Genomic DNA, 11,069 nt, shown 5'->3' on the forward strand with positions numbered 1-11,069 from the left:
TGGAAAGGATGAGATTTCCTAGAGTCAAGTTTCAAAACTTAGCCTAACAGCGGCTTTCCGTGTCCAACGGAGGCTTAAGAACGAGAAATTCCGAATAAAATCGGAATAAATTGAAATAGGATCAATTAAAATTCGGAATAAAATAGGGCATAAATACAGTACTGAATAAAATACAATACTTTCCATTCGGGTCTGGAACCATAAGAGGCTGTCACCCTGGCTGATCAGCGACATAGCCCCTCACAATGCCCATTAATTCACAGGGACAAGCGCGCAGTTACAAGACGTGCGGTGTGACGCCCCCTCGCGGGGCAGGACCCAGTGTGACCCGACGAGGGGGTGGCACTGGCTCGGTGGCCGCGCCCTTTGGCGGAGGGGCCGGGCCTCCGATGGCCAGAGACGGGCTGACCGCCCGGGGCCAGCGGGGACGCCCCGGGCTCGTCCCCCACCTGCGCGCCACCTGCCCATGTGGACCGCGCAGGTCGGAGAAGCTGGTTTCCGTGAATTCCCTTTCGGGAGCAGATTTGAGTTCCGGTTACCGAGTAAAAGACGCCGGCGCGGCCTGAAGGGAAAGGTCCCACCGAGACTCGAACTCGGATCGCTGGATTCAGAGTCCAGAGTGCTCACCATGACACCATGGAACCGCCGCAGGCCCGCCCCTCCCGCCGCGGAGCCAGGCCGCGCGCAGCCCCGCGGGCCCAGCACCCGCCTCCCGCCGGGCGCTCTCGTCCCCCCGCCCCGAGCCCGCTTCCTCCGCGACGCCAGGAGGCGCCTGACTCGCCTGCCCTCAGGTTTGTACGTCGTGGAAAGACACGAAGTCCATTCGGGAGGAGCGACAGGGAAGGGCTTGGCGGCCTCCCCCAAATGCGCCTGCTCTGCCGGCATTTCTAGAGTTTTCTGCCCTGAGGTAAAATTCCCGCCAGAAAAAAAAAAACCCAAACGCCAAAAAACCCCCAAACTTCCTTTCCCCTTCTTTGCAGTTGTCCTCTCCCCGCTGCCCTGGGAGCTCTGAACATCCTCAGGACAGGGCTAGGCACGTCGTGGGGTGTCCCCTCCCTGGGACCCAGGTGCAAGGGTAGAAGCGCGGGGCGCTGCCGGCTTCGTCGGGGGACGGCGCGTCCTCTCTCTGTTGGGAACCGGATGGGAGCCGAAGCGGCCGCGGCCCCACCCGTCGCACCGCGAGCACCCAGGCCGCTGGCGCCCTGAGGGGTGAGGTCGGGTGTGAGCAGCTGACAGTGTTTCTTCTGGGCTCTTTCCTCCCTCCCCTTCGTGCTCCTCCTCCGCTTTCCGGGTTCACCCCCTCTCCGCCCACCCGCGTCCCCGAGACTGAGGCGGCCGCTGGGTCCTGGGAGCGGAGCTCAGCGCGGCCCACGGGCTCCCCGTCGACGTTTCCAGCCTCCGGACGTTTATATGGTTCAGCGGCCAGTTTTAAAGTTTTGAACGCTGGCCACTTTTGAAAGCCTGTCACAGCGTCGCATTCGGCGGAGGGGGACGCGCAGGGAAGAGGGGCACAGGGCGGACTGCAGCCCCAGAGGCTGTGGCGGTCCCCTGTCACCTGAGCGGAGGCTCCCGAGGCGGCGAGGAGCAGGCGGCCTGGCCCATTCCCTGGTATCAATGCCCTAATGTGCCCCATGCCAATTCTCAATGTGTTCAGCGCTGTGTTATTTGTATTTTCAGCACAGAAGGGAGGGATTGAGGAGCAAGTTCTCACCCGGTGACAACAGATTATCAAGTAAAATTTGATAATCCTCGTTCTCACGGGTACAAGCAGCGCCTACTGCTCTTGATTGAAAGATTGGTGGTTCAAGGCCATCACTGGACATTCTAGTCTTCAACTCCTTTTCTGGCTTCCAACTCTCAAAATTTGCCAGAGCCACACGGGCTACTTTTGTCTTTCGGGCAGCAATCTCATCCTGTAGCTCTCATGTCCTGTCCTCACTCTCTTTTGCTCTGTGGGTGCAGGTGGGGCAGCTGCGGAATCTCATTCCTTCTGGATATTCACAGAGTTCTGCCTCTGTGAATATCACAGATATTCATTCACAGAGAGATGGTCTCTCCTTGCCTTTATCACATGCTAGTGGTCTCTCTGCGCCATCTGGAGCTCCCCAGCCACTTTGACCTACATGATTCCACATCCAGATTCCAGGGGAACTGCCAGGCTGGCAAAGGTTGAAGGCACAAGCATGGAGATCACCAACTGGTCAGGCTCCAGATTGGTGCACCTCAACACTCAGTATTAACTAGCAGTTGCAGGATGCCATCAACACTGTGATTTGAAGGTGCTACATCCTTTTAAGAAAAATTAATACACATTTTTTCTTAGAACAGTTTTAGGTTTACAGATGAATTGAGCAGCTATTACAGAGTTCTCACATATGGTCTGTTCTCCCTCACACAATTTCCTCTATTATGAGTATTTTGTATTAGTGAATACAGGAGCAGGGAAAATATCATGATCAGACAGGTGATATTCCTAGTGTGAGGCTTACTCATTGCAATCCAGATGTGTGACCTTTCTGACTTCCACAATGTGGGAAACATGACTGCATAATTTGTGGTAGTGGGGAATTGCATTCTCACTCTCCTCTGACAATTAATGGTTAGTAGCAGACCAGTTTAGTATATTCAGGAGTTTAAGTAAGTTCTTGAAGGGCATTTCTGGGACATGTTTTCCTGGAAGATAAACCTTCCTGTTCCCCCTTCTAAGTTGCTCTGGAAAAAACTGCCTCATTCCTTTCAAGTGCCAAACTGAATTGAGGACCAGCAAGATTTAATGAGGATTAAGGCTCTAATCAACTGAGAACTCTTCCTTTCAGATCTGTCCCATTCCACTGGGACTGGAGTGGACTAGGTTACTCCTTCACTGCAGAAGTGCCACCAGAGGTTGGGTTTTTTGTTTGCTTTTATTTTTTTATTTAATTTATTTTTATTGAGGTATATAGTTGCTCTACAGTGTTGTGTTAGTTTCTACTGTACAGCGATGAGGAGTTCGCTGTGCTATATAGCAGGTTCTTATTAGTTATCTGTTTTATACATATTAGTGTATATATGTCAATCCCAATCTCCCAATTCATCCCACTACCTCCCCCCCACCGCTTTCCCCCTTTGCCACCAGAGATTCTTGAACTCAGTGAGACCTGCGTGGGCAAGTGACTACCTCTCTCAGCCTGGGAAGGACAGATGTTTCTGATATGTCACCTGGCTTCCCCTCTTTCTTTTCTTTTTTATAATGCACCACCAGAGGCTGAAATCTGGCTGAGAACCAGGGTTGTTGGGCCAGGAAGGCCAGCTTCTGGGAAAAAAAAAAAAAAAAGAAGAAAGAAACCAGGACCACTACTGTAGTCATCCCTAGGCAGCGTTAGTCGCTTCCTCCAATGAACCCATCTCCATTAGACTTTTCACGACTTCCTGGTTACTGGACTGAGAGCTCCGTGAAAACTGAGACTATTTTATTCATCTCTGTGTTCATGACTCCTGGCACTGAGTCAAGCACAGAGGAGGTTCTCAGCAATGATCAGTCACTGTTTGAATAAAAATGTTTGCAAATCTCCAACTACATTCCAAATGTCCTGACAGGGATGCTCTGCTTTCTTCCAGGATGTAGCAAATCTTCTTCCTTAGAGAGGAGCTTACCTTACACTATCTTTGCCTAACATAACACTCACTGGTGTGACTCTGAGGAAGATAGAGCTCTCCTCAAGGATTCCTCTCAATGGTTCATGCTGTCATTAGGAAGAGAAGTCCTTGGCCTCCCCTCCCATCCTCTGGGCTGCCACAACACCCCACCTGACGAGAGCAACTACATTTTGTTGGAACTATCCACTTGTATTCTTTCTCTCATGGTTTTGATTTCCTCAGAGAAATCTTACTGATATCTGAACTCCAAGTTCTTAAACAGCATAAAAACAAAAATGAAGCACTTAACAAATATTTAAGAGATATTATATGTAAAGCCTTTCAAACTCCAAATGCAGCAGAATATTACTACTATCTCTGCTTCAGATGCAAAGGTCTCCTTACCCTGGCCCCTTCTGGCCAACAGGGTGAACTGTTTAAGGTAAAAATGATTATCTCCAAGTCTTCTCCAAACATCATTTATCCCTCTTAGCCTACCCTTACTTAGAGGGCATCCACTGTGAGGGCAGCTCAAAGGTCCAGACAGGGTGGGGGGTGGGGTGGGGCGTGGGGGTAGGGGTAGGGTCTAGGGCAGAGACTCAAGGTCCCATCCTCCTCCTCTTGGAACTGGTGCTCCCAGCAGTATAAACTAACTTTGATCCATCCTGTGGATTTCCTTGGCAGGTGCACAAGTTCACTGTGGAGTAAGTTGCTCTCCCATTCCCCCCTGCTCAGCTCAGGCTGCTCCTTGAAGAGTTGGATGATACATACAGAGATGTATTCCTCTGTTTCCCTTGATTTTCCTGAACTCAGCTTGTCTTTATTGTCACCTCCTTTGGTTATCACCATTTCCGTGGCCTTATCTGGGCTATTCTCATCCTCCAAACTTGCTGATTTTCTTTCTTCCATTTGCTCCCTCAGTTATGTGTTTTGAGTGTGGGGGTCAGTTCAGGCTCTTGCAGGAGACACACAGACAAAGGACCAAGGTCAGGTCTTGCCTGCAGTTCCAGGACACATTTAACACGCATCTCAGTCCCCTGTGCAACTCTAAGAAAACTGAACAGGATGGAATTTGGAGAATTTGAGTAACAATCTTATCTTACTGATGAGGAAACTGAGGCCCAGATAGATTAGGAGATTCTTCCCAAGCTTCCAAACCACTTGGTGGCAGCAAAGCCACAACAAAAGCCTTGGACACAAGCTTCCCTGTCCAAAGCATGTAATATATGTTTTAGGAATGCACAGCTGAATTTCAGGGGACATTGGATCAAACATCAGTATTTCCACTGTTAAAAATATCTGGAAGAGCTTTTGTTTTGAATAATTCTTTTTATCACAGTCCCTTAGTCTTATTATTTATACTCAGTTTTCAATCCTGGCTGACACAATGGGCCTAGGAACACATGAATACAAATAAAATTTATCAAAGCCACAATTAAATAGTATTTATGTGATTCTCTGTAAAATGTCTGGCTCCTGTGCTAGAAGGTCATCTTCCTGAGAGCAGGAACTCTACCTGTCTTATTCACCCGGTCCCCGCAATGCACCCTCAAGAGTGTGCCAGATTAAAAAAAAAAAAAAAGTCCTGCCAGGTGAAATATTCAATAAATACCAAATGGATAAGTAACAGTTACCAGGAATAACTAATTTTTACTGTCATTCTAGTCCCAATCATATTCCCAGTCAGATCCTGTCCCAGGTCTGTGCTGAGGCAATAAAAGCACAGCCATAGGAAAAAGTACAAGATGCAAATATCAACTCCACCATGTACCTAGTTTGTTTTATATGGTGATTTCATTACCCTCTTTGAGCATATTGATCTCATATACAATAGAGAAGAACACATAATGTAACAGAGAAGGCAGCATCAGCCTTGGATCAGTAAATGTGATATCATGTAGCAGACAGGCTCCAATTTCTGAGCGCTAGTGGCACAGGTAAAGAACACCTACATCACAGTCACTGTAGTGCTTATTAAAAATCTCTGGGAAAAAAATCTCTGGGGATTAGGCCCAAGAAACTGCGTGTCAGACAGAAATTCCAAGGAGAATCTCATGTAAGGAAAAGGCCCAACCATTAAACAAACAGTCTACCTTCCTTGACTCCCCCCCTCCCTCGGGGGGGAGTCAAGGAAGGGAGGGAATACGGGGATATGTGTATAAAAATAGATGATTGAACCTGGTGTACCCCCCAAAAAATAAAAAAAAATTTAAAAAAAAACAAAAAAAAAAACAAACAGTCTAGAATGGAAATTCCAAAAGTCCTAGCAGCAACAAGAATGCCTCAGCTTAATCAAAGCAAGACCTTTGTCAAGGTGGCCTCTCAAAGGAAAATGTCCCCTTTTCCAGGAAGGGTGCCCACCTGAGGTAGGACACAAAGTGGACCCTGATTCCCTAGTCTGGGCTTTTAGTGCCTCCATTGTCTTTTAGGTTTTCTTCTCTGCTCCAATCAATGGGGCATCTCAGCCCTCATATGAATCATTTTTTTTATGAAGATCTCAGTTATTTTACTCTCCTCTTGGAGAAAGAGATGGCAGAGGTCAGTTATGGGGCTCCACAGTTCTAGACTTTCTCCTAAGCTACCTTTCTTCAGATTAGCTGAAAGAAATCATGACTGACAGAATTCAGGTCAATAATATACCCAGAGAAAACCATAATTCAAAAAGACACATGCACCCCAGTGTTCACTGCAGCACTATTTACAATAGCCAGGACATGGAAGTAACCTCAATGTCCATCAACAGATGAATGAATAATGAAGATGTGGTACATATATACAATGGAATATTACTCAACCATAAAAAGGAACAAAATTGGAACATTTGTAAAGACATGGATGGACCGAGAGACTGTCATACAGAGTGAAATGAGTCAGAAAGAGAAAAACAGATATCGTATATTAACACATATATGCGGAATATAGAAAAATGGTACAAATCAACCGGTTTACAAAGCAGAGATAGAGACACAGATGTAGAGAAGAAACAATCATATGGACACCAAGTGGAGAAAGCAGGGGGCGGGGGAGGGGGTTGGGGGATGAATCGGGAGATTGAGATCGTCATATATACATCACTAATAAGGAAAACAATATCAAATTGTACACTTTAAATATATGCAGTTTATTGTATGTCAGTTGTATCAATAAAAGTTTTTAAAGAAAAAAAAAGAATTCAGGTCAATAAAGAGGATCCCAGAGGAGCATGAGACTACAAGGGCAGCCCCTCATGGGAGATAGTCAGAACCATGACGTGGTCAATATCAGCCCTATTCCAGGTGGGGAGGACATACTGACCAATTCTGTGAGCAGAGAACCCAAAAAAGATCAAAGAATCACAGTAAAGGTCTTGTACTCTCCTTCATGTGACAGTTTCCAACCCCTTGCAAGGGCATTTCAGATGTTGGAGGAATGTCTCTTTAATGTCAAGAACCAAATCTCTAAAGAATAGAGTACAATACTTAATTACACATAACATTATCCAAGAATCCATCATCTATCTCTATTTCCAATGGCATATTTTTTAGCTTCTTGTACTCCTGAGCTCACCAGGCAAGGTTTTATATCAAGTACCAGTTATCAGCATAGAATGAACAGGAGAGCAAAAGAACAGCTACTGTTACTAAGTTCTCCCAAACATAGTACTCTGAATGCAATCTCTCCTCTTACTTTGGCTGAAATTAAAGATCTATTTTTAAAGTCCTATTCTAGTGAAAATTTAAACTTAAATATCTCTGTTTTCCAATTTTTATTCTGCTCAAGCCCAGTCATGGAGACCTCACACCTCAGGGTAAGCGAGTTCCCAATTCGCTGCAGCCTGGGCTTTCTGTCAAAGGCAATCAAGTCTGTCCAACCTCAAATCTCTTCTTTGAAAAAATCCCTCACCCTCAAAATTCAGAATAAAGAGTGAACCCAGCAGGTAGCAGCACCCACCAAGCAACAGTGATATGTCTGCGCTGCACTTGGCTCAGATTACCTGAGAAAACAGACTAGTCAAAAAATAGAAGAGAATGGAGAAAAATCATATGATTTAAGCTTTTCCAGGATGTTGCTTAGGTCAATGAGTGTGAACTGACTTGAAGAAATCTCTCAATAAGGGGTTAGTTGTTGGCAAAAATAAATGATCGGTACAAAAGCTATTCAGTGTGGCAAGAGTATGGAGAAAAAGACTATTCTCATAAATGATTGGAAATATGAATTGGTAAAGCATCTTTTCAAGGAAATAGGGTAGGCATTAGCAAAATTAGATATGTATGTACAAATATATTTCTAAACTGAGCAATTCCCTTTACAGGAATATATACTAGAGAAATACTTACACAACCAATGATGGAGGAATTGTTAGCCCTCTGGGCATCTGGTTTACTTTAAGTAACCTAGAGATGACTTAAAGTATACCGGAGGATGTGCACAGGTTTACGCAAACACTATACCGCTTTATATAACAAACCTGAGCATCTGCAGATTTTAGTATCAATGGGGGTCCTGGAATAAATCCACGGAGTATACCAAGATATGACTGGATTAGATACAGATATGTAGATATCCCAGCAGGATTATATGTATAAATAAACACTGGAGCCAATTTCATGTCCATCAATTGGAGAACATTTATTTATAATAATCCAATCATACCCTCAAAGGGTCCGCAGTTGTTTAAAAGACAAGGCGAATGATAAAAATGCTGATGGATTGATACAAACTAACATGTATTTACTATGTGCCAGGCACTGGGCTCAATGCTTTACCTGCACATCTCATTTAAAACCTAGGACAGGACTTCCCTGGTGGCACACTGGTTGAGAATCCACCTGCCAACACAGGGGACACGGGTTCGAGCCTTGGTCTGGTAAGATCCCACATGTCCCACATGCCTAGAGCCCTAGAGCCCGTGCTCCGCAACAAGAGAAGCCACTGCAATGAGAAGCCCGTGCACCACAACAAAGAGTAGCCCCCGCTCTCGCAGCTCTTGCAACTAGAGAAAAAGCCCACTCGCAGCAAGGAAGACCCAACACAGCCAATAAGTAAATAAATTTATTTAAAAAGAAAAAAACACCTAGGACAACCCATGCAGGAAGAACTCCTGTTTGTCTTATTTATTTATTTATTTATTTGGTGCGTTGGGTCTTGGTTGCTGCATGTGGGCTTTCTCTAGCTGTGGCGAGCAGGGGCTGTGGAAGCTGCTCTTCTCATTGCGGTGGCTTCTCTTGCTGCAGAGCACAGGCTCTAGGCTCACGGGCTTCAGTAGTTGTGCTACGTGGGCTCAATAGTTGTGGCTCATGGGCTCTAGAGCACAGCTCAGTAGTTCTGGCGCACGGGATTAATTGCTCTGCAGCAAATGGGATCTTCCCTGCCCAGGGATTGAACCCATGTCCCCTGCATTGACAGGCGGATTCTTAACCACTGCGCCACCAGGGAAGCCCTGTCCTGTTTTTAAGTGAGAAATTGAGCCACAGAAAATTCCAGAAACTTAGTCAAAGTCACACTGTTACCCAGTCAGGTTTGCACCTACAGCTTGAGAGACCAGAAGGCTCTCTTTTCTTGTTCTCTATTTCAGGGATTTCCAATGAGAAAGAAAAATATCACCAGCCACTGATGTCCTGAAATGACCTGACACTCACAGCCTGACTGATTTGTTCTCATGTTGGAAATAAACAATCTCAGATACAGAATATCAACTTCAGACAAGGTTTTTTCCAGACCTTGATAAAATCAGATAGAAGAAGGCTACCTCATAATTTTGTGCAGTCACAGAGAAAAACAAAGTCACTATGTAACCTACAAAATTTCAAACATCCTCCCCTTTCCATCAGGAAAAGACATAACTTCCTTACTCCAATCATAGAATTGTCCGTGCTCACAGTATTCTTTATGGAGCAAACCTTACTTCCTCCCATCTTCCCCCAAATCACCCAACCGAAGCCCAAATCCTAAAATAGGATTACACCCAACCACACCTTGAAACCAAGTCCCCTTAATACCAAGTTCCTCTGGGGAGTTTATGTTTAACCTCTCTATCAAAAATATTATTCCTTTCCTTGTACAACACCATTGTTCCTCTCAGGATTGAAGAGTATCAAAGAAAAGGGGGCATTGAAACAGAGCAGGACCCTGTGGGGCTCTCCCATGTACAAAAGCCTTTCCATGTCCCCCATTTCTTGTTTGTAGGAAAAAGGTTTCAGCCTTCTAGGTGTTCACTGAGTTCCAAAGGGCGGATTCAAATATAATAGTCACTAATTAGAGGAGTGAGGGAATGCAGAAACATAGGAAAGGCAGTCGAGAAACAATAATGCAGCCATGGGGCAGGGTCCAGCTTCCTCCTCAAGGAATATACCACCCATTACCTCACCACCATCCACAATGAGGAAGGTCACACAACCTACAGCCCTCCCCCCAAATTTTGCCTCTAAAATCTCTTTCCCGAAACCTATCAGGGAGTTTGGGCCTTTCCAGCAGGAGTCCCCTTTCTTCTTGCTTGGCCCTGCGGAAAACTTTTGTCTGTTTCAAACTCCAGCATTTCATTGTGTTTGACCTCACCTGCCTCCAGCACACGAACCTGTGTTATATAAGCAGGCAGGGTGTGAGCAGCATGGGTGCTCACAGTGCCACGTGTGCGGCCGCGGCCCCTTGGGTACCCATCCCTCAAGGAAGCCAGCAGCACCCTGCGATTCCACCCTTGGGCCTAGGGTCCCAGGTAGGGGACATCCCACGAAGTTCCAAGGGCTGTTCTGATGTTCTTCAGAGCTCCCAGGGCAGCGGGGAGAGGACAATTGCAAAGAAGAGGAAAGGAACATTTCTTTTTTTTCCGGGAGGGAATTTTACCTCAGGGCAGAAAACTCTAGAAATGCCGGCAGAGCAGGCGCATTTGGGGGAGGCCGCCAAGCCCTCCCCTGTCGCTCCTCCCGAATGGACTTCGTGTCTTTCCACGACGTACAAACCTGAGGGCAGGCGAGTCAGGCGCCTCCTGGCGTCGCGGAGGAAGCGGGCTCGGGGCGGGGGGACGAGAGCGCCCGGCGGGAGGCGGGCGCTGGGCCCGCTGGGCTGCGCGCGGCCTGGCTCCGCGGCGGGAGGGGCGGGCCTGCGGCGGTTCCATGGTGTCATGGTGAGCACTCTGGACTCTGAATCCAGCGATCCGAGTTCGAGTCTCGGTGGGACCTTTCCCTTTAGGCCGCGCCGGCGTCTTTTACTCCCGCAGCCAGAACTCAGTCTCCTGCCGAAGCCCGCGTTCCTCCGGCTCCTGTTCCTGCCACCGCAGGCACCTCGCAGCCGCGTCCCTGACCTCTGCCGGCTCCTTCTCAAGAAAACCGGCTTCTCCGACCTGCGCGGTCCACATGGGCAGGTGGCGCGCAGGTGGGGGACGAGCCCGGGGTGTCCCCGCTGGCCCCGGGCGGTCAGCCCGTCTCTGGCCATCGGAGGCCCGGCCCCGCCGCCAAGCGGCGCAGCGACCGAGCCAGTGC

At 47.4% G+C, this 11,069-nt stretch overlaps 2 non-coding genes across 2 annotated transcripts; one reads left to right on the forward strand and one right to left on the reverse strand.

Moving 5' to 3' along the window:
- Positions 1 to 572: 572 nt before the first annotated feature.
- Positions 573 to 644, reverse strand: TRNAQ-CUG (transfer RNA glutamine (anticodon CUG)). Its single transcript has one exon. It is a non-coding gene; the product is annotated as a tRNA-Gln (tRNA).
- Positions 645 to 10,697: 10,053 nt separating this feature from the next.
- On the forward strand, positions 10,698 to 10,769 carry TRNAQ-CUG (transfer RNA glutamine (anticodon CUG)). The gene has a single exon. It is a non-coding gene; the product is annotated as a tRNA-Gln (tRNA).
- Positions 10,770 to 11,069: the final 300 nt, after the last annotated feature.

The sequence above is a fragment of the Hippopotamus amphibius genome, chromosome 1, assembly GCF_030028045.1.
Source record: "Hippopotamus amphibius kiboko isolate mHipAmp2 chromosome 1, mHipAmp2.hap2, whole genome shotgun sequence".
In the NCBI taxonomy this organism is placed as follows: Eukaryota; Metazoa; Chordata; class Mammalia; order Artiodactyla; family Hippopotamidae; genus Hippopotamus; species Hippopotamus amphibius.